Below are 24,912 nucleotides of genomic sequence, written 5' to 3' on the forward strand. Positions count from 1 at the left end.
TAGGGGATCTCAAATATCTATAAAATAATAAAAATAAATAATAATAATACAAATAATGAGATCAGGCTGGAACATCATACAGTTAGGAAAATGTCATGAGCTACATAACTCGGTGAAAGTGTTGTTTATTCTGAAAATTATTGCATTTTCACCTTCAGGGTTTATCTCTTTATCCCTTTATCTCTTCATCCAACTGGGGGGGTCCACTCTTTTACATTACATAAACACTTAGACCTGATGCTACAAATCCAGATGCAGAATGTTTCCTATTAAGCCATTCAGAATACGTTCAAATGTAATACATTTTCATATGTCTGTCCAGCAGGACAGTGGCTCCACAGTACAGCTCTATTCAGTCTGGTTTGAGGGCAGTGAAAGGTCTTTGTCTGGCCCAGCATTAATATTATGATTGAAGCAGAGTAGTGCTTCTACTCTTATCAGTGGAATTCTTCAACCCCCAAACCAGCCCTATATGCTCTCATAGCATTTTACTGCCCTCCAGCAGTTCAGAGGGTCAGCTGCCAACAAGATGCTTTTAGTAAAAGGGTCTGATCAGCATGAATCATCCCCTTACAACAATAAATCGCTGTTCCGCTGTCAATAGGTGATACATTTAAAAACAGGAGGTTTTACTTCTAAAATGAAAGGAATAGTTACCTAAGATATGAAATCTCATACCCCTCATATTGTTCTAAACCTTTATGCTGGTTTCGTTGTTATTCATATGATATTTCTAGACGTGATTGCTAGACACTTGCTTCAGTGCAGGGGAAGATTTTCGAGCCAGATCTCATGAAAATGATGTGACTGTGGTGACATTTTTGCAAAATGATGTGACGTGGTTCCTTGAACATATTGTGGCAGTTCTGAGGTAAAATTTCCACTAAAAGTGGGTTAAATGTTCCCTCAAACAGATTTTTATGTTTAATGATCTGTTGAGTTTTAAATCAAAATAAAACCCCTACGCTACTCCTTAAACCCACAGTAATCCTAACCGATAGTGTCATAAAAAGCTAATTTGACATGAAAAACATATCTGCTGAAGCAAATTAGTCATTTTGTAGTACTTCTTTGACAGTTTCAGCTCACGTGTCGACTCGCGTGCTCTTCAGGACTCCTATTGTCCTTGCTCACTCCTACCCTGGAATGCAACGCATTCATCAGTTAAGCTATTGCGCTTGATAGCTTGAACAGGTTTTAAATGTTGTTGGATATGTAATGCAAAAGTCATGCACTATGGGGGCCTGGGTAGCTCAGTGGTAAAATACGCTGGCTACCACCCCTGGAGTTTGCTAGCTTGCTTGTTTGAATCCCAGGGCGTGCTGAGTGACTCCAGCCAGGTCTCCTAAGCAACCAAATTGGCCCGGTTAAGGAGGGTAAAGTCACATGGGGTAAACTCCTCGTGGTCGCTGTAATGTGGTTCGTTCTCAGTGGGGCGCATGGTGAGTTGAGTGTGGTTGCTGCAGTGGATGGCGTGAAGCCTCCACACACGCTATGTCTCCATGGCAACACGCTCAACAAACCACATGATAAGATTTGTGGGTTGATGGTCTAAGATGCGGAGGCAACTGGGATTTGTCCTCCACCACCCAGACTGAGGTGAATCACTACGCAACCACAAGGACTTAAAAGCACATTGGGAACTGGGCATTCCAAATTGGGAGAAAAAGGGGGAAAAAAAAATAAATAAAAAAAATAATGCACTATAGTAAAAGTGTTTTGATAAGATGCCATTATGTGAAGAACAGGGAGAAATGTATTAATGGATAATCTGACATTTTGCTTGTGATTCTTATGAAAGGAAATAGAAGTCATTGTTGTTGTAGTGCCTCTAGTGTTCATTTCACCAGGAAACTGCCATGATATGCAAAACAAGCTATGTACAGATTTTCTTGAAAAAATGTAGGTAACATGATTCTATTAGACCAGGTTGACATTTTCAGTGAAAAATGACTTAAATTTCAGGCTGTTCCTCAAACAAAGCTATTGTACAGTATGCCTTCAGAAGACTTCAGAGATAGTGCATGAGTCGTATGGACTAAATTTATGATACTTGAATGGTGCTTCTTTGTCCTTTTTGAAACTTGACAGATGGGTCATTGCAAATGGTCATTGCATAGAAAGAGCTATGTAAACATTCTTTAAAATGATCTTTTTCTTTTTTCATTTTTTGGTGTGTGAACTATTCCTTTTGGAACTGGAATAGAGGCTGTTTGAAATATTATTATGCCATATTTACACATCTGATTTCACTAGACTATACATGTTTGTATTTATGCATTTCAGGAGGCTCTTGCAGTAAGGATTTCATGTTACATTTTAATTTGAATGTGTGTATGAGTCAAAACTGACAGTTAATTGAGGCTAGTTATTAGCCGTGTATGTGGTCACATAAAATCCATTACTGTCTGATTGTTTACAGAAGTGGGGACCAGAAGACACTCACCCAAATGAGACATACAGCACAACACATAAATGGATGAACCAGACAGAAGCTTTATTCAGTGCGGGGGCATGAAAAGAGCTTACATGAAGTATTGCATGAGCTCTCTGTATTCCCCTTTGAGTTGGGGGTCTGTGGGCGAGAGATTCAGAAGGATGAGATCAGCCTCAGATCAGAGAGGATAAAGTTTTATTCATTTCAATGAGCAGGCAGGAGAACAGTTAGCATGTGAAATAATCAACATAACAAATGAAGAAGCCTCAATTAGACCCTGATAAATAGATATGAGGATGGATAGAAGGAAGGATGGCTGTAGAAAAGCCAAGCAAAAAGTTGGTTGTTGAATGAACAGACCAAATTATCAATTTTATAGTGTGATTATTAAAGTTATAGTTATATGTTATAGTTAAATTTTAACTGCATGCCTCAACCTTGATTTGGAAATTGAGTTTTCTCAAGCAACACTGGACATGTGGCTAGGTGGTTGCTAGGGTGTTCTGGGTGGTTATTAGGCCATTATTAAAGCATCAATTTACTTCCTACGAAATCGAAGAATGAATGGGTGTGATGTCATTTAGAACAAAAAGAAGGTGTATTTGAGTTTGTTTTGATGATTCATAACAGCTAGCTGGGGCAAACTTTTAGGAAAACTTCTGACCAGCTGCTAAACACCTTCTTACCGCCATTGGTCCATGTCATTGGTAGGTGTAACCTAGAGCTTCACCTACCTTGAGGCCAACAGCTAATTTTATTTACATTTTGAGTCAGTCAAAATTAGTCAACATGAACACATCGGCGTGAAGAGTTATTAGAGAGCTGGTGGAAATGTAACTACATCTGTACAATCGTTCGCTTAGAGACATTTTCCAAGACCATGCCATGCGATTTTTTTTGTTTGTTTGTTTAATTAGTCCACAAAAGGAATCAAATCTACTCGAATTCTCTCAAATGCCCATTCACTCATGTGCCATCTGCAGCTGAAAGCCATTCACACATCTGCCCAAAGAAAGATATGCCTCTATCATCATTCTTTTGTCTTTATTCTGCACATTAACACTTTTATTCACTCATCTTTGCAATAGTATAAGTTACAGCATGTTATCGGTGCATATTATGGCTGCATGTAGCATGTTAGTGCATTAGCGTCATTAATTTAGAATTTAATCAAGGTAATTTTAACATTTTCTACTGAATATATATTACTTCAAATCATTATCGAGTGGTTAAAACAACTTCTTTTACTGACCTCATATGAATTCTACTCATAGAATGAGGCATAAAGTCATTGATAACACATTTTAATGTCAATTTTGTTGATGTTTTACATGTAGTCTTGAGCGTTCTCATATTTAAATTTCTTCTAAACGCTGTCCCACAGCGGTGTGGCGGGTGTCTGAATGTTCGGAAACAGTATACCATTGGTCAGCTGTTTAGAACTTCTTTTTACCACTGAATGAAGAAAGAAGAAGAACTTCTCCGGAAGTACATCAAGGTCTTTAGGGTGTTACCAGAGACTATTTAGAAGAGATGGAGGACTTCTATTTAAATGAATGGGAGAAATTGGAATGCCCCAACGATGTTGAAAAGGAAGTCCTGCCTCACAGGTAAAAGAGCCAACCATCTTTTAGATAGAGAGATTGCCTGTCAGTCAACTCAACACATGTGCATTAGCTGAACCAGACTGAAACAATTTAGTTTTTTAGTGTGATCTGAGCAAAAGAACCACAATTACTGATACCATTGTTGTCAGATTTTACTGCTGATTTGAAATATGTTCTTTTGTCATAATCTTGACCAACCGTTTTGGAGATTTAGATCTTTCCCCATTAAAGTAGATAGGAGCTGCACTTTCATCCCGCTTATTTACATAGAAAAATAGCTGACCACACTGCCCGGGAGAGTTCCAAAGATGGCCGCTGTGTGGATTGACTTCCTTTGAAAAAGGAACTTTGGAGTTACTTACTTTTTAAATGACTGTTATATTCAGCTCATTATAGACTGAATGTCCTGTGCTGTTAAAATGAGATTATATCACTTGAGCCTTGGCAAATTGAGTGCTGGTCAGAGCACTGCCTTAGAATTAGCATTTCATAAAGCTAATCGGCCATTTAAAGCATGTTTTCCTTCAAAGTCAATACAAATAGGTGTTCTGTCTAATTAAAAAAATAAAATAAAAAAATAAATATTTAAATAGTCTCATAACAGTATTTTCCCTCTCTCCCACGTGTCCTGCACTGTCAAGCAAAATCATGTTAGAGCAATAACCAGGTGGTCACCCTAGACCTTGTTCACAGTAGCGCCATCTTTGATTTTTAACGGGTATGAAAACGAGGCTGTGAGGGATAGATGTACCCTCTATTCATGGTATAAAGCTGTATAAAGCTCCTAGATCCCATCTGATTTTCCACAACTCATGTTTTCTGGAGTGTTTTACTAACTGAATGTTCCTGGAGAGATAACTTCAAAGATGGCGCTGCTGTGAATAAGGTCAATGGGATTTTGTCGATCGTTTGATAGTTTGCGAGGAATAACCGCGTCCATAAAGTTAAATTAAATTAGTTACATTTATTTTTACAATGGACAATAAAACGGATTGCATCCCTGACTCCCTTGCCACTGTCCTGTGAATCTAATGAGTCAAACGGTTTTTTATTTTTTATTATTATGCACAGAACGTTCTGTTCTAGCGGTCGCACTTTATGGCTATCATCACTTCGTTTTATTTATTTAATAACGTGTGTCGTGGTGTGCTGTGGCTGTATGAGAACTGTAGGCAGTGCTGTCGGGCCGTGTGGAGCGCGAGCTGACGCGCGGCTGGCTGCTGTTGCTGTGAACCACAGGGATGTCAGACACGCGCCGCGCACGCAAGGAGAGAACAGACAGACAGTCTCTTGCCAACATAACAAAAACAGGACACCTCCTCTCCGATCTGATCCACTGCCTGTGAGGAAAAGGAGGCGAATTGCGGGTACTATGTGCCCGCGTTGTGGGTGCGTGCGTGCGGCTCTTAGTGCGCGACGATGGAAAGGCAGCGCGTGCAGATTCTGCGGCAACTGTGAACGCGGAATAACGGGATTGGGAAACTCAGCGAGACATGGAAAAGCACGCTGATTATTGAGCAAATAATCAACTAGACAATCATTTGCAGACGTATCCAATCTTTGATCGAAATATCACAGTGGATAGGAAGGCAAGCTTAAAACATTTTAATGCGAATCCAGACTCGTTGGGTTCGGTGCAAGTGATTCTGCAGACTCTGTCGGTGGTCAGTTTCAGATCTGCCGGAAAGACACCAGGTAAGCAGTCAACATACAAGTTAACAAGTCTTATCAGACGTCAAACATGCAAGCTGCTGATTTTGAGAATGACGTTTTGGGGCAAATTTAATATCAGTCAGCCTTAACAGAGTTCCTGTGTCATTATTGTTGCATACACGTGGATGTTTGGTGAGACATGCACCGTTAACTTCTGTCTTTTAAGAAGTAGCATGACAAATAGCGTCTTTTTAGAACAAATAGCATGTTTTAGATGTTGCGCATATCAACATTTCAGTTTTTTATCTTTTTTAATCACTTTGCTTTTTTTGAATGAAGTTTATTTATTTATTTATTTTACAATATTTAGAATTTTTTTTTTTTTTTTTTTTTTTTTTTTTTTAAATAGATTTAGATGAAGTATAGCATGTCACATTGCAGGACACTGCTGTTCATGCATGCCAATGTAAACTACTAAGAGTTGTTATATTCTAGCATGTTAGACTTTTAAACTCCTGCCACATGGGATGGGTGAATTATTATACCAATATGAGCTACTATCAGCACCTGTCTCACCTGGACATACATTATCTAGAGAAGACCTTATGTTAAAAAGAAGTCAAATAGTTTTTGTGTGTCTTTGAACAGTCTGATACTCTGCCTGTAACTAAAACATGCACCATTGTTGGAATATACATGTTGATACATAACAGACCATTAGTATGTGTTCATGTAACATGATCAGTGTTTTGAAAGAAGTGCTGCTGTGCATGATCTGGTGCTCTTGTTGAAGAGCAGCCTTTATCATCAGGGACTGAATTCCTCAAGCTGTGTAATGTTCAGGAGGAGAATTAGACCCAATATTGATATTAAAAATCCACAAGAGGCACTTTAGCACATCAAAACTTCTAGACTGTTCACATAACAGAAATTCCTCAACTACAAAAGAAAGTGGGCCCTTTCACATTGACAAGTTTGAACGGCAAGCTTCTGAATGCAACTGATTTGTGAGCAGTTGTGTTGAGCTTGACATGTAACAATAAGGTTTAATAACTAGCTACTGTCTGAAATGCTTCTCTGCAAAATGCATTCTCCAATGCTGAGATGTTGCTATTGAGTTTCATGTAACCATCCGCATATTCCAAGATTCTGCTGGTCCATTGATTTGTTTTATACTTATTTTTCAAAGAGGTCCATTTGTAATGTAAAATGGTTCTCAAAAGCCTTTCTTCTCTCTTAAACTCTCTGTCCACCCTCAACCTCCTCTAGAAACCTCCTAAGTGCTGAAATACATCTGTAATGCAATTGAACGCTCTCTGTTATGCTATCTACGGAATGCATTTTCTGTTCAGTCTGTTGTTGTTTTAGAAGATCTTTCTCATGTTGAAAAGAAGTGCCAGTCTAAACCAGCAAACGTAAAACAGAGAGGTAATGAATGGCGACATGAACCTTCAAACAACTGGGGGATTTTAGTTTGCATTAGTGAACAAACACATTGGCGCTTACTGGAGGATATTTCCTTTTATTTCCTCTCATTTCATTACTAATGCTCCACTGGAATTTTAGACTTTACATTAGGGCTGAACGATTATGGAAAAAGTCGATTATTGCCCTTAATATTGTAATCATGATTATTAATGTCAATTAAAATATTAAATTACTGTAACTTCACAAAGTAGGCAACTGTGCAAACCTTCAGAGGTTTCAGTGGTGGATATGAGCTGCGGTCCAGTTTCTTTTAAGCATCTTTTAAGCATTAAATATTGTAGCAATGTTTGATAATGTTAGGCCTAATAAAAGTTTTTTTTAAATGGATATCTATGGTATAGAATAAATTAAATTATTGCTAAATTGTTGCACAAATTATTAGTGAACGTACAGTAAATAATATGACATATTCAATATTCAAACATATTAACAGCTGTTTTAAATTGAGCAAGTAACTTACTGCGTTCAGTAAGCACTGTGGTGGCGAGACAGGGGACCATTCATCCCATTAGATCTTCAGTTCAGATTTAAGACAAAAAGCGAATGTGTGTATTTTATAAAGGAATTGAATGAATGTGGTTATCTGGCAGGTTTTTTAAAGTACCTTTTTAGAAAATTCACTTGACATTGTCTTAGAAAATGATCTATAACACAAAGTAGAGTGTTTTCACCCTCTGATTAAAACTAGAACATGTTAAGACCTGTGACTTGTAACTTCCATTGTGTTTTTAGGTTGTGGCAAGTAGGGATGCACCGGTCCGATACCTGGATCTGTATCGGCTCTGATACTGAAGCTTTTAGACGGATGGGGTATCGGTCCGACGAGCCCGATCCAAATCCGATACTATGTGTTAGTCATGTTCGTTACTGTCAAGCTCCAAAAATGACATAAAAGAACCATAAAAACACCATTAAAGCAGTTAATATGACTCGTGCATTTTATTCAAAGCCACTTGAAGATGTGCGATAGCTCTGTGAATCACAAAAGGCTGTGTTTAATAAGTAAATATAGTTTATATAGCCAGCGCGTTAGTGAATGGCGCTGCTCTGTTGACACACAACAAGCATGCGCAGCCTGGTGCACTCGTGGCTATTTTCAGCCTGCACGAGGTGTGCAATACTTGAGCAGTACTCATGAACAACATCTCAGATGTAGATGCTCAATAGTTCGGTTCATTTTACCAGAATTTGAATAAGAAGTGAATTAAACTACTGTGAACTTGCCTACAAACAGACACATACAGGACTTCCTGGGAAGTTTAGAATGTCAAAATAAAAGTGTGAGGGTTTAAAAAGTGCATGATTTAAATATATTACTGTTGTATTTAAAATTAAAAGTCAATAATAATAATAATTATTATTATTATTATTATTATTATTGTCATCATTAGTATTTGTTTACAATTTATAACAATATTTAAGTTGAATGGGTTCGAAAAAATAACTGTGAATGAAAAGTGGACTGATGTCTAACTAAATTGAAAAAAAAAAGAGATCTGAATCCTTTAAAGTCCAGATGCAAGTTGAAACATTAAAAAAAAAAAAAGGGCAAAAATAAAACACTGGTTTCTTTTCTACTGAAGACTTGAAGACTGGAATTACTGTTAATTTTGCTGCTACATTATCCAGTATACTAGTTAATAATAAAGTGTTTCTTAATAAGGTATGCATTTATATTGAAATAATGTGTATTTAGAGATTTTTCTTTACATATTAAAGAGTACTCCCAATTAGTTCCACACAATGAGGTAAAGATATTCTAAACTGATTATGCAAAAAACAACAACACTGGTATCGGCTTGGGATCGGTATCGGCAGATAATGAGATTTCCGATATCGGAATCGGATCGGAAGAGAAAAAGTAGTATCGGTGCATCCCTAGTGGCAAGGACAGTGTCATATATTTTTAGTGTAAATAAGAATAATACCTAGAATAAGATAATAATTAACAATCAATTTAAGATTTTATAAATAATTTCTTAATGTCTTTAATTCTGAATTTTGTACAGCATCTCCTAAGAGTCTTCTTTTAAAAGAGACCATTTGATTTTGAGGATGAGCCACCAGTTAAAGGAGAAGTTCACCTAAAAATGGAAAATGTACTTTTGCTCACTCATTTACTCACCCTTATGTTGTTCAAAACCCATATGCTGTTACTTTTTCTTGGAACATAAAAATAGATATTTAAGTAGCTCTATTCCAAAAAATAACAGTTTATAGAGAGCAGGAGCTGTCAAGATTAAAAAAAGACACATTCTATAAATTGTTATTAAAGGTTCAGTATAAAGACATCATAACAGTAGTCCATATGACTTGGCATTTTAAAAACTTTAAAGCCTTTATTCAGAAGATTATTGCATTTAACGCATTTACTATTTTAAAGGACCGAGGACACCCGCGACCCCCCCCACCCCCAAAATGGTTTGGTACCCCCCAATGTTCAAGACATGGTTACGGCTATGTTGTTAGATAATTTTTGGCCTCAGTGGTTGCACTTAAAAACAGCCATTTGCGATCGTAGTTTGTGCGATTCTTGAAAATTTTAAATCTACCAATAGCAGCTGCGTGGCAAATGGGTCTTATTAGAGCAGACTTGATAATGACGGTGATTCTTGAAATATGCTATTCATGCCATATTCTTTATGTTGGTTACACCTTCAGAACAAACTTAGAACAGTTAAGCTGAATTAGTTTATTGCTATTTTGTAAAAATTCACACTGGCCTACTTATTTATAGTTGTGCTCAAAAGTTTGCATACTCTGGCAGAAATTGTGAAATTTTGGCATTGATTTTGAAAATATGACTGATCATGCAAAATAAAGTCTTTTATTTAAGGATAGTGATCATATGAAGCCATTTATTATCACATAGTTGTTTGGCTCCTTTTTAAATCATAATGATAACAGAAATCACCCAAATGGCCCTGATCAAAAGTTTACATACCCTTGAATGTTTGGCCTTGTTACAGACACACAAGGTGACACACACAGGTTTAAATAGCAATTAAAGGTTAATTTCCCACACCTGTGGCTTTTTAAATTGCAATTAGTGCAATTTATCCCCACAGCCACCACCATTGTGTCCTTGAGCAAGGCACTTAACTCCAGGTTGCTCCAGGGGGATTGTCCCTGTAATAAGGGTACTGTAAGTCACTTTGGATAAAAGCGTCTGCCAAATGCATAAATGTAGTGCCTGTGTATAAATAGTCAATGAGTTTGTTAGCTCTCACGTGGATGCACTGAGCAGGCTAGATACTGAACCATGAGGAGCAGAAAAGAACTGTCAAAAGACATGTGTAACAAGGTAATGGAACTTTATAAAGATGGAAAAGGATATAAAAAGATATCCGAAGCCTTGAAAATGCCAGTCAGTACTGTTCAATCACTTATTAAGAAGTGGAAAATTCGGGGATCTCTTGATACCAAGTCAAGGTCAGGTAGACCAAAAAAGATTTCAGCCACAACTGCCAGAAGAATTGTTTGGAATACAAAGATAAACCCACAGGTAACCTCAAGAGAAATACAGGCTGCTCTGGAAAAAGACAGTGTGGTTGTTTCAAGGAGCACAATACGACGATACTTGAATGACTTGAACAAAAATGAGCTGCATGGTCGAGTTGCCAGAAAGAAGCCTTTACTGTGCCAATGCCACAAAAAAGCCCGGTTACAATATGCCCGACAACACCTTGACACGCCTCACGGCTTCTGGCACACTGTAATTTGGAGTGACGAGACCAAAATAGAGCTTTATGGTCACAATCGCTATGTTTGGAGAGGGGTCAACAAGACCTATAGTGAAAAGAATACCATCTCCACTGTAAAGCAATATACTGGCGGACAATTTGCATTCATCTGCACGAAAGCTGCGCATGGGACGCTCTTGGACTTACCAGCACGACAGTGACCCTAAGCACAAGGCCAAGTTGACCCTCCAGTGGTTACAGCAGAAAAAGGTGAAGGTTCTGGAGTGGCCATCACAGTCTCCTGACCTTAATATCATCGAGCCACTCTGGGGAGATCTCAAACGTGCGGTTCATGCAAGATGACCAAAGACTTTGCATGACCTGGAGGCATTTTGCCAAGACGAGTGGGCAACTATACCACCTGCAAGAATTTGGGGCCTCATAGACAACTATTACAAAAGACTGCACGCTGTCATTGATGCTAAAGGGGGCAATACACTGTATTAAGATCTATGGGTATGCAGACTTTTGAACAGGAGTCATTTAATTTTTTTCTTTGTTACCATGTTTTGTTTTATGATTGTGCCATTCTGTTATAACCTACAGTTGAATATGAATCCCATAAGAAATAAAAGAAAGGTGTTTTGCCTACTCACTCATGTTTTCTTTAAAAATGGTACATATATTACCAATTCCCCAAGGGTATGCAAACATCTGAGCACAACTGTACATGACAAAACAAAACTGTTAAGAAATCAAGCAACACAACAAACTCTCCCATTACAATGACTGCTGTCACTCACTGCAGGTTTACACTGTTTGAGACCTGCATTTTGACGCGAGCTCACTGACGCTCCACACAAAGTTCTGCACTCTCGCGAATGCTCTCATTAAAAACAAAGCTGGCTAATCAGCATAATAAATCAATTATTTACCCCATGTCTATGCCTTGACTATGCCTTGATTAGAACGGGAGCATTTTAGTTTTGTCGTGTTGCTCATTTGCAATATATTTAACATAAAGCGAACTGCGCTATATGCAGTGAATCCAAAATAATTCCAAAGTGTTTTTCGCTCTTGTTCTACAGCTTCTTTTCGAGTGTCAGGTGATGTTTCTTCAGTATTAATTTTCGTGTGCCATCGCGAACAGAGGTGAAACATAAAGCAAGCATCTGGGCATTCAGATGGTTCAAAACTTGTGGATTAGGATCAGTTGTCATTACTGATAGGACAGACGATTAATTTAAGCATATCTGATTGGCCATTGCCATTTTATTGCTCAATGGACATGTCTGTGATTGGTTAGAATACTCAATCGCTGCAAAAACACGTTGTAAATAGAAACCATTGACGCAACTTGAGCAGACTTAAATTGAACACTGTAATCATCAGTTTTCACAATTACATAATTGTGGCAACCGTAATTGTAATCGCAATTAGTTTTTCTATTAATTGTGCAGCCCTAATTTACATTTTAGATTAGTAGATTTGTAATTTAGTATATTGCCACTTTACATAACTGACCAGCTGCAAGGCAGCATTGTGTTAATCTGTGTTGTTCGTGACAGATTCTGAGTGCACTAGTCTTGTATTTTATTTTTTTTATCTGATCAGTGGGGTGAGATTAATTAGTCTTTGTATCTGGGGGATACAAAAGTCCTCTAAATTGATACTGTGTTTCACGTGACTCGCTATCGGACACAAGGCGCCAGATTTATCAGAATCTTTAGAGCTTGTTTGATGTTTGATGTCTATACTGTCACAATCTATGTGATCTATGATGGGTTTTAAACTAGAGCACATATTTTTAACTTAGATTCCTTCCATAAACTGTATAGCTTGTGTACTTGTTTTTTTATTTTTAATTTTTATCAGGATTATTTCATTTTATTTGAAATTCCTCACCTAAAGATGTCTATTGTCCATAAATGTCAATTTTACTCTTGTAGGTCTGTGTTCTTAAAAACAATTCTATATTGACATGCAATCTCGTTTCATGTCGTAACCCTTTCATGCATACCACAAGTCTTTAGTGACATGGGACCCCATTCTGCCTCCTTTACCTCATCCATTTTTTGAAGTTATGCCCCCACTTTAGTTTCCCCCAACCTTTCTCTTATGAATTGTCGAATTAAAAAAAAAAAAAAAAAAATATATATATATATATATATATATATATATATATATATATATATATATATATATATATATATAATTGTTTTATTTTCAAAAGTGTAAAGGGTCTTTAGTAACCCGAGATATGTAATAGTGTTATAATATATATTTCCACTTCTATAAATCATATTTTTATGATTATTTTATCTATTTAAGTTTACTGTCACAGGACATCTATATCTTTGTTTAAGACAAGACAAATTACTGCTATATCATGTCAATTTTCTGCATAATGATAGTGAGTGATCAGTACCCCAAATGTGTTTACACATACTGTAGAAATTATAAATGCTATTTGTTACTCAAAATGGCACTGTTGTTTTAGTGACTGACTTGATTTAATTTCACATTGCTATTTGATGAAGAAGCATCATGGAAGTGAACTATAGCATGTAAAGCACATGATAAGGCCATTGACATTTGGGTGTACTACTGACATTTTGTAAGTGGTTTGTCTATTTAGACTCAATAAGTGCATAAGAAAATACATATGTGTAACTAGCTTATGTGTTAAGTGTACTGTGGTTCAGTTTGCTTTCAACAGCCAGTTGAATCTCATAAAATTTCAGCATGGAAGTAATGAATCCCGTTCTATCATTTGTTGCATCATATCTTTGATATATGAAAAATAAAACATAAAAATATATCAGAATATATCCTATTCTATTATTTTCTAATTGTCTTAAAAATGCTTTGAAAATTTCACTCTTTGGATCTATTTGTGACAGATATAAGTGCCGGGTCACTAAAGACCCGAGATATATAATAATGTTTGGCAAAACACCCATGCATTATAGGGTTAATACAGTACTTTCAGGGTTTATCTCAACATCAGGTGCATTCACTGGTAGGTTCATTATAGGTGCATTCCAGGTTTAATAAAGGTTAAGCTCAATCAGTAGCATTTTTGGCATAAAGTTGATTACCACGAAATATTATTTAGACTCGTCCCTCCTTTATTTAAGAAAAAAAGAAGCAACAATCACAGTTAAAGGAATATTCCAGGTTCAATACAAGTTTAGCTCAATCGACAGCATTTGTGGCATAATGTTGATTACCAAAAAAATAATTTTCAACTTCTCCCTCCTTTTCTTAAAAAAAAAAACAAAACAAAAAAAGCAAAAATCTAGTTTATAGTGTGTCACTTACAATGGAAGTGAATGGGACCAATTTTAAGCTAATAATTTTATAAAAGCACCTGTGCATTATTTGAGCTTAAAAGTTGTTTAAATTGTACTTTGTACAGTCATTTTATGGTTTTAGGGTTTGTTGACATTACATTGTCTTGGCAAACGAAGTTGTAAAATTGGCTATAACTTTTCACAGAAAAGGTTAGAACGTGGTTTTATCCCACTAAAATCATGTTTACGCACATATTGTTTATGTTGTGGCTATACTTGTGAAAAAGTGAGTATTCTGACGTTGAAAAATTGGCCCCCATTCACTTCCATTTTAAGTGCTTCACTGTAACCAAGATATTTTTTTTTTTTAAAGAAAAGTAAGGGCAAGTCAAAATAAATTTTTGGGGTAATCAATATTATGCCACAAATGCTGTCGAATGAGCTTAACTTGTAATGAACCCAGAATATTCCTTTAAAGTAAGGCACTTACTGTTCAGTGGAAGTGAATGGGTCTATAAACATTAAAATAAACTCTGTTTCATAAGTATAATTACAAGGTGTAAACATCATTCATGTTATCATGATTGTAGTGTGATAAAATCGCTAACTTATCTATGTAAAGTTATATCCAGCTTTTACAAATTTTATCATAAAAACGTAGGGCTGGTGTGGCAGGGCGGAGGGCGGGGCCGGGTCGTGATTCCGCACACCCGGCCCCGAATTAGGCTGATTAAGCCCAAGAGGGATAAGGCCTACCGGAGACGGCAGTGCGACAGAGAGAGAGTTACGGACAGCTGTCTGACACCTGTTTATGTTTGTGTCTTTTTGGTTAAGTTTATTATTAAACTATTATTTATATTGTTTAGCCGGTTCTCGCCTCCTCCTTTCCATTTAACTTGTTACAGCTGGTAAACCCACACTGTAAAAAAATTTCCTCTTAGATTTACAGTAAAATATTGCCAGCAATTTTACCAGCAATTTACTGCAAATAAACAGCACACATAATGTAAAGCTCAAATGCAGTTTTTACTGTATTCATCAAATACTAGCAGATACTGTTTTTCAAAGTAATTACAGTAGTTCTGGCAGCAGTGATGTTCAGTATGTTACTGGTAGCAAATTCACTAGTAATTAACTTTTATATATATATATATATAGCTCTCTATACTCTCTTACTGCTGTAGTACATTTCAATATAACACCATACTAGCTGCACACTGTATTTACAAATGCGACTCATAACTGCATTTTAGTACAGTAATCTCTTGTATATATTTACACATTAACTGTAACAGTGTGATGTTCACAGTACTATGTTGTCGCTTAAGTTCCCAGGATGCACTGTGGCATGAAGAAATTACATGTATTTTTACTATTTACTGGTTTATTTTGCTGTTGTTTTTGATGCAGTCTTAGTTACTTGTATTTTAAAGTTCAGTTTTTCCTTTTTATGTAAAAGTATGTTTGTTGATTATCACTATTGATGAGTTTTTTATGCCAAGTGTTGATATCTGTGTGTGTCTTGTTGACAACTCATATTATACTGTAAGTTCACCTGAAACAACAAACACTCAGTTTACTGATGTCACATTGCAGAAATATCCTTCACTGTTTTTAGTAATATGATTTATGTATAATGCATTCATTATTGCCACATTCTGTATAGTGTCATTTGCAAGTTATGATCAGACTTACAGTCTAACCTTAAGTTTTGTTAAGGTTTAAAATATAAAGTACTGTGCAAAAGTTTTAGGCACATAAGATGTTTAACAAAAACATTTATCTTAAGATGGTTATTTATATCTTTTAGATGTAGTGTGTCAATAGGTAAAATACATTTTAGACTCCCAAACATTCCTTCTGCAAATAGAATAGAATAGAATAGAATAGAAAAATATGTAGCCCTGCAACAGATGTCATGGCCCCACAGAGCCCCCCACTGAACATTGAGTCAGTCTGGGATTACATTAAGAGAAAGAAGCAATTGAGACAGCCTAAGTAGAAAGAAGAACTGTGGTGAATTCTCCAAGAAGCTTGATACATCCTATCTGCCAACAACCAAGAAAAACTGTGTCCAGGTGTACCTAGGAGAATTGGTGCTGTTTTGAAGGCAAAGTTGGTCACACCAAATATTGATTTAGCTTTTTAATGTTTACTAGACTTTGGATGATGTTAATTGAAAAATGAAAACTAATTATGGCACTATTTTTGAAGAAATCCTCACTATGCAACATTTTTCACAAGTGCCTAAAACTTTTGCACACTACTGTATGTTTCAATAAATGTTTATGTGTCAGTAGTTTTCACCAAGATGTTATCATGATTTTAAATGTTCCTTTTCCCATAATGCCTTACAAACAACAGCTATTTATCGTAAAACTAGTCACTTCATAGTGAGCCTGCTCTTGATCTCCCAGAATGCAACATTTTTGACAGCAAACTATTGTATTTAAGAATCACAGTAGATTGCTGTATACATTTTGCTGTAAATTTACAGAAGTTTTTTACAGTGCAGTAAACACGGTAAATGCCAGTAATTCTCTGATTTTATAACATTAAAATCATGTCAACACATTTAATATATGCATCTTGTGGCTATTCTTTAGAGCCTGACCAATATGGGATTTTTGATACCAATACCGATTTTAGAGAGGGAAAATTCACCGATTACCGATATGGTGGCTGATATATTTAATTTTTGATCTGGAATGAAAACAGACATTTTCTATGTGGATTTTTCACTGATTTTGCACCGAGATGACTATGCAAAGGTAGTCAGAAGGCTGCTTTCTTAAACAAATATTTGACATTATTATTATACATTGTCAACAAATTCTAGAAATGAACACTGAGAAAATAAAGAATAAATTAAAATACAATAAATAGCTTAATAAACATCAGGACTGTATGTTTAGTATAAGTCAAATGCTGACCATTAAAATGAAGAATTAATAAAAATACAATAAATAGCTTAATAAACATCAGTACTGTATGTTTAGTATCAGTCAAATGCTGACCATTAAAATAAAGAATAAATAATAATACAATAAATAGCTAAATAAACATCAGTACTGTTTAGTATCAGTCAAATGCTGACCATTAGAATAAATAAAAATAAAATAAATAGCTAAATAAACATCAGTACTGTTTAGTATCAGTGAAATGCTGACTATATTAATACATCTGAGTCAAGATAAACAGATAAGCAGCGGTGTTACACCGTATTCCGCTATACAAGTACAGGGGAAACTTTCAACGGTGGAAAACCAGACTTCTAAATATTACATTTTATAAATGACACGACTGGAATTGTTCGGTTGAAGGGGGTACAAAACTGTGACTCCTGAACAAAACAGTTTGGTGAATACATGTTTACTCATTAGCTTCCACTCAGCTGACAACAATGAAAGTAGCTACGTGATTAGCTAGATAGCTATAAGCTCGTTGTCATGGAGAGTAAAAGATGGACGTTGTTTATTTTAATTTCCAGCATTGTGTCTCACCAACTAGGTAATAAAAAGTGTGAAATCAACACTAAACAGACAGACACAATCCACTACCAACTGTTGTCTGCTGAGCTGCAAAAAGATGCTCTGATATTTACCTTTCAATCTGCTACATTACTTACTACACTGACAAACTATAGCTGGCTAACAGCAAACAGACATGAGTGACATGGTTGTCAGGGACAATGTTAACATTATATTAGTTATATTGAAAAGGGAAAATGATGGGGTCATTGTTTATTAAGTTTCCAGTATGTATTTAACAAACTAGTTAACAACTTACCGTGATGACACCGCTGAACTCCGGCCCTGTCTGCAGAGCCATAATCAGTTCAGAGTCAGCTCTGTAAACAATGGAGTCTCTGCTGGACAAACTACGCTATGACACCAATTCTAAAGCATTGTTTTCTGCATTATATGTTCTGATAATATCGGCCAACCGATATATCGGTCGGGCACTAATTCTTTTGAAACAGTGTGTATATTGCTGCGATGTTCACCTATTCTAATCTTCAAAGGTCTCCTTGTCTTACCTACACATCCCAAACCACATGGACATTTTTTAAGATAAATTACATTATTCGTATTACAACTAATCACACCCTTGATGTTATTTTTTTTTTTGCCTGTACTAGGATGGTTGAAAAATCGACATTTATATGTAAAATTACATTGGGCACGGGACCCACATTTATAGTTGCCATCAGGTATATTATCTAAGAACGTTCCAATATTTCGAGAAGGCATGTCTGCTCTAACCAACATACCAACATACATACAACATAATATAAGAGATATGTTGGTTAGAGCAGACATGACTGATATTTTGTTGAAATTGACATCACAAAGTTTGTCTTAATGTTCCGAGGAGTACTCTTACATGGGTTGAAATGTTAACAGTATGGTTATTTATTAAAGACATATTTTGTGGAGCAGTAAATGTGCAAGTTTTTCTATTAATAACTATTATGCCACAAATGTTGTTAATTGAGCTTAAATTGTTTTGAACCTGGAACAATCCTTTAATTAGTTGCACTTAATTAAGTTAAAGCGGTTAATTGTCCTCTAATAGTTGTTTCGAATTCTGACTGTGATTGCTAATCAGTAAGTGTTAAATAAGACACAACACCCTTTTAATTTGCAATCAACTACTGGTCTGAAAGTGTAAAATCTCTGCAATTGAAAGGTAAGGTAAGGTAAGGATCTGAACTGGAGCTCAGTAGTCCGGTAGAGGAAATCAATCAACTTTTTCCTGAGGGTATGGTGGATGTCATATTGAACATTATCCATGTGTAGAACAAACAGGGCTACAATCTTGTTTCAGCAAGATCTGGGACAAATGGAATTTCTGGCCCATTTTTAAATGTTTTATGTTAATTAATGGCATGTTCTGTTTGTAGACATATCATGGGTTTTTAAATTGGTTTTGTCTAATGGGAATTTCAGCCAGTTGCCATTCATGAAAGCAGTCATTTAAGTCATATATCTATTAACAGAACCGATGGGCCAAGGATAGCCTTTACGTACACCCTTGAATGCCCAAATTGCCTCTTACAAAGAGAGTTTGGATGTTTCTTCTTTTGCTGAAATTTAATATAAGTTTGAGAATTGTTACTTATTTTGAGCATCTGAACAAACTTCCAAAAATCTAGATCATTTGAGAGCATCGTTAAGATTTACTCTGCAGTCCAGCCAGTGTGCTGCTGTGACCAAGTCTGTCAGTACTGAGTTTCCTATCCAACAGCAAGTCTCTGGAAACTATCAGAAAATCCATTTCTTCACAACCTGGTCTCCTAGAATCACGTAACTATAACCACATTTTTGCAAAGTGACTTTTTGGTGGTTTGTTCTACATATTGTGCCAGTTTCCTAGTGAAATAAACACTAGAGGCACTAAAACAACAAAGACTTTTATTCTCTTTCACACAAATCATGTAAATTGAGTAAATTGGCTGATTATGAGTTCATAAACACTTACTTTACTCATCCTGTTCCTCACACAATGCTATCTGATGACATTTAAACACTTTTACTATAGTGCCCGACTTACTTGCTTTACATATCCAACAACGTTTTCAACCTCATTGAAGTTTGATCAAGTTGAAAGAGCTTCAGCAGTTGCGTTTTACACCTCATATTTGCTTTTATGACACTATCGGTTAGGTTTGAGTTTAAGGTTTAGGTACTAGGGATGTCGGTTTTGTTTATTTAAAAATCGATAGAGTATTAATCTTAAAAACTTCATGTTTTTCACACACATTTGCTTTTTATTGGCTACATTTAGGTTTAGAGTTTGGGGCAGGGCGGTAGGCTTTGTTGATTTTAAACTCGATAGAGGAATATGAGATCAGGCTGTTTCTACAACATTCCTTAGAAAGATAGGATAGTGTGTGTGTGTGTGTGTGTGTGTGTGTAAGTGTTTTTAACAATCCCCTGGGCTCTGTGATACTTTATCCTTGATTTACCTTTTCATTGCACTGTATTTATGATTATGCTTTTAATTTTCTCTTATCAGTGTGCTGAGTGTATGAGTTGAAGACTTACTGTCTATATCTGTACTCTGTTCATGACCTTGGCAGAGCTGAAGCTGATTGCATGGCTGCAGATTTGTGTCTTAGCCTGCATACACATGTGCATGTCCTGGAGATGGTTCACTGTAAAAAAGTGAAGTAGATGAAAAATAAATGATTGGCTAAGTGGCATGTGTAAGAGTGCTTTGCACACTAGAACTTTTGGTGCAAACCTGAGTCTGTTTGATGTCAGAGTTTGGCTCGTTTCATTGGCGTGTAAGCCATTTTCTGAACTCTGACGTGCATCTGCAAACCGCACCCAATACACTAAAGCTGTTTTTAATTGTTTTTCTAAATAAAGATGTACTCTTCGACCATTGTGCTGCAGCATCTCATATATAAAGCGGCACATTTTAAGACAGCATTTCAAGTTACAAGAGCCTAAACTTTTAAAAGCATGTTGCGAGACGCTTGCATTTTGATCCATTCGTTGCACTGCGTTTAGCTTTTTTTAATGCAAGAACACGTTCAGTCTGAACTGCTTATTATAATATGCTCTCTTACTAGTGTTCAGTTCGATTCCACCTTAGTCGAGTCCGAGTCAAGTCCGAGTCTTTAAACAATCGAGTCTGAGTCGAGGCCGAGTCCAAAAGGGGCCGAGTTGGACTCAAGACTGAATCCATAACAGGCCGAGTTGAGCCGAGTCCGAGTCCGAATGAATCTGTTCAAGAATCTGAATTAAAATTGTAACCGTAAACTCAACATCAATATTTTAAGCTGATTTTAACCTTCACAACTAAGAAAAACAATTTGTCAATATAAATGCAAAAAACAAATGATTAGTATCCTGCTGAACTAATTTCAAAGTGGTTTCAGAATGAAAGATTATGCTTTAGGTGTATGAAGACAAAACCCCTTATTGCAGTTATTTGTTGCTTTTCCCTCCACTCAAAACATACACCAAAGAAAGTGAAAGCTGCTTTAAACCATTACAACCAAAGTTATTATTATTTTTAATTTTAATTTAGTTTTTATTCCTTCTTCATTTTCAATTCGTCCATTCAATTTAGTTTACTTTTATCTAAAATTATGGGTGAAATACATTTAATATAATTAATTAAATAAATTTAATGTGTTTAATACATTTAATAAATGGTTGTATTAAAACATTTAATAATGCCCATAAAAATAAATAAAACAACAGAAAATAAAAACAGAAAAGATCAGATACCATTAAAAAAAGATTTATATACTACAGTACTACACTTCCAGGTGTAGCCTACTTCCTTAAAGTCAAGATCAAACTCACCTTGGGCTGATGTTCGAACTCGAGTACCCCAACTCTACCTCTTACTATAAAACTAACCTGCACAGATATAATGATGTTAAGTGATAATAACCTTACAATTACATTTGAGATTTTGCATGTCTTGTATCTCCACAGAAGGGAGGGGTAGTGCAAGCATTTGAATGAATTTTTTCAGTTGATTTAGAGCTTAGTGTGTAATATATTTCTTTCATCATCCCTGTCCTCTGCTTGACCATTTGTTGACTCGGCAAGAGATGAAATCATCTTTGAGGAAGATCCCACTAACCTTTTTGAGTTGGTTTCAGAGTCTGGGTAAGTGATATTTGCAAATAAGATGCCCGGGTTGTGAGGGGATGTGTGGTCAAGCCAGCAAAAGCATAAATCTGTTGCAAATACTTGGCTCAGAGAATGGGTTTTAACAAAAAAATTCAGCAGTTTTTTTTTTTTTTTTGCCACATAGTGAAAGGCTGGCCTGGCACTTTTATCTGCACTGACTGAGTTATCTTGCTGTTCGGAAACTCCAGATTCATTTAGCTGAAACACTGTGAGATAATGTACAAGATTGTGGCTTTACTATATATGGGAGAGTGTAGTTAGATTTGTCAGTGGGGAAGCTGTCTCACTCCCTTAATCTAGCCAACTGTGTGTAATTTTGGTCACATGACCATATACAGTATTTACAAAAAAGCTCATGTGATTGAAAGATGCACATGAGAAAAAATGATTTTCTACATGGCAGGTAAAATGAATTCGTATCCAGGTCTAAAAGTACACATCTAGCATGTTGCTGAATTAGTAATTTAAACTATGTTAATGATTTTTGACTAAAGATTATCCATGAATTATTACATTTCTCAAAATCGTAGCTGTGGGGTAAAGTGAGTCAGATGCTTTGGGAAAGCTGTGTTAGTGATTCACGAAAATATTTAGTGAGCTTTGCATCCAAATGCAGGAAATACTATTGCTAATACAAAATATTTAAACAAAAACAAAATATTGAAAAGGGTTTTCTCTGTAGTCAAATATTCAGAATATTAAACCTTTTCCTTAATGGTTACTAAAATTGCAATTAATGTGCAGTGAGAAAAATTTATTCGTAATTTCTTTTAATTTTATTTTTTTCAATGTTTTGATTTTAAGTTGTGTCACTGGACCATACTAGGACGAAGTCCTATTTCCATGGCAAGTTTTTTTTTTTTTTACAAAGTCCGATTTCCATGGCAAGTTTTTTTTTGCAAAGTCCTATTTCTGTGGCAAGTTTTTTTTTTTTTTTTTTTTTTTTTTTTTGGCAAAGTCCGATTTCTGTGGCAAGTTTTTTTTTTGTTTTTGTAAACTCCTATTTATATTGCAAAAAAAAAAAAAAATCTTGCCAAGTCCTACTTCTATGGCAAGTTTTGTTTTTTTGCAAAGTCCTATTTCTATGGCAAGACTTTTATTTATTTATTTATTTATTTTTTTCACGGTCTTATTATTATATAAACCCTATGTTATGATGTTATAATACTTTCTTCTCTTTTCCATTGATTTCAGACATCCTGCCAAGAAGACAACTTAAGTAAAAAGTTGCACATCTTACCACACACTCCTCTATATGTTATTCACCAAAAAAACTCCTAGAAAGTGCTCTTTTGTGCCTTTTTGTTTCACACTGACTGTCAAAAGTGTGCAGGAATGTATATGGATAAAAATGGGGGAAAGATCAGAAAACAACAAGGGTGCATCTCAGTCAGTTCCCTAGTTCAGTAGTCAGGGCACTGATCAGTGAGTCAGGCTTTTTTAGGGCTGTCTCATTCGTAAAATTGTTCCAGTGCACTGAAACGTTCGCTCCCTAAGAAATCCCACAATGCACCGTAAAAACCAGGGAGCATCGTTGCTCACTATGTTCTCTTACCGGAAACATCATCAGGGCTTCACGAAGGTCATCATGAAGTCTTTTCAAGTCGTTAGAAGATGATCACAAGTGTAAAACTATGAAGTCCAAGCTTTATTTTCTCTTTCCGTCTTTCGGATGAGGTGTTAAACTGAGGTTCTGACTCTCTGTGGTCATTAAAAATCCCAGGGCACTCCTCGTAAAGAGTAGGGGTATAATCCTGGTGTCCTGGCCATATTCCTCCCATTGGCCCTTATCTATCAAGGACCCCTAATAATCTCCATCCCTGAATTGGCTATATCACTTTACTCTCCTCTCCACCAATAGCTAGTGTGTGGTGGCCGTTCTGGCGCACTATGGCTGCAGTAGCATTATCCAGATTGATGCTGCACACTGGTGGTGGTTGAGGAGATTCCCCCTATACTACGTAAAGCACTTTGAGTGTCTAGAAAAGTGTTATATAAATGTAAGGCATTATTATTATTATTATTATTATTATTTTTATTTAAAAAATGTTGTACCATGAAAGTGACACAATCTTTTAAATATTTGAGTTGTTAAAAGGTTTAAAATACACTCATATATATTTTTATTTCTTTATTTATGCCATTTATCTGTTATAATAACACTGTACCTTTCAATATCTTCAAGGAAAATGAACGATAGTGTCATTTATACATCGATGGTGCTGATTAATAGCAGCTGCGCTTCAATGCGCGAGCTCGTTAACATGTCGCAGGTGATTGAGTCATAAGTGTCCCAATGTTCAGTGGATCAGTACCATTACCAGTGCCCAAATTCGTATTCATGATATAATGATTATCGGCATAGGAAGCTAGGGAGCTGATTGAGACACAGGGCAAGTCACATTTCACTTGGCCATGGCCTGACAATATTACATTTTTATAAACCCCTTCCTCTAATAGCATCTCTTATAAACAAATAATTAGGCCTCAAGATCTTTGTGTTCATCTTTCTTGCCATGGAGGAAAGAAAAGTTGTTGAGGTTTTTTTTTTTTTTTGCCTGAACAATGGGTTGACTACAGAACAGCCGTATACATCTCAGACAGATTGTCAGCTTAGTACTGGATTACCAGCAACACTGGGCTTTTTCAGTAAATAATACTCAAGTAATCGCTCTTTGGACAGGTGGTTGGCCATGGCAGAAAAGAGCAATGTTGTGTTGGCATGATGAAAAAAATAAACAATTCTGTCAGTGCAATTATTTGTTAGCATTGTTTGTTGAGGTTTAGGTTGTTGAGGTTCCTACATTTAATCAGATTTTGTAAAATAATAAAATAAAAAATGGTAACTCTTTACAATAAGGATCATGCTATCTATTGTTAACAAATGGAACTCGCTGGCTACCACCCATGGAGTTTGCTAGTTCGAATCCCAGGGCGTGCTGAGTGACTCCATCCAGGTCTCCTAAGCAACCAAATTGGCCCGGTTGCTAGGGAGGGTAGAGTCACATGGGATAACCTCCTCGTGATCGCTATAATGTGGTTTGTTCTCAGTGGGGCGCATGGTGAGTTGAGCGTGGTTGCCGCGGT

The 24,912-nt window shown here is 36.1% G+C and overlaps 1 protein-coding gene across 2 annotated transcripts in view; it reads left to right on the forward strand.

The window, feature by feature from the left end:
- The first annotated feature begins 5,247 nt into the window (after nt 1–5,247).
- The window catches only part of wscd2 (WSC domain containing 2), a 104,346-nt gene continuing 84,681 nt past the window's right edge, over nt 5,248–24,912 (forward strand). Inside the window, exon 1 of one of the 2 annotated variants that reach the window (XM_051695856.1) lies at nt 5,248–5,739. The gene's annotated coding sequence lies outside the window, so the exon portion shown is untranslated. The remainder of the gene's footprint in view (nt 5,740–24,912) is intronic. The other variant, XM_051695857.1, reaches the window with a different exon arrangement.

The sequence above is a fragment of the Myxocyprinus asiaticus genome, chromosome 4 (assembly GCF_019703515.2).
Source record: "Myxocyprinus asiaticus isolate MX2 ecotype Aquarium Trade chromosome 4, UBuf_Myxa_2, whole genome shotgun sequence".
NCBI lineage: Eukaryota > Metazoa > Chordata > Actinopteri > Cypriniformes > Catostomidae > Myxocyprinus > Myxocyprinus asiaticus.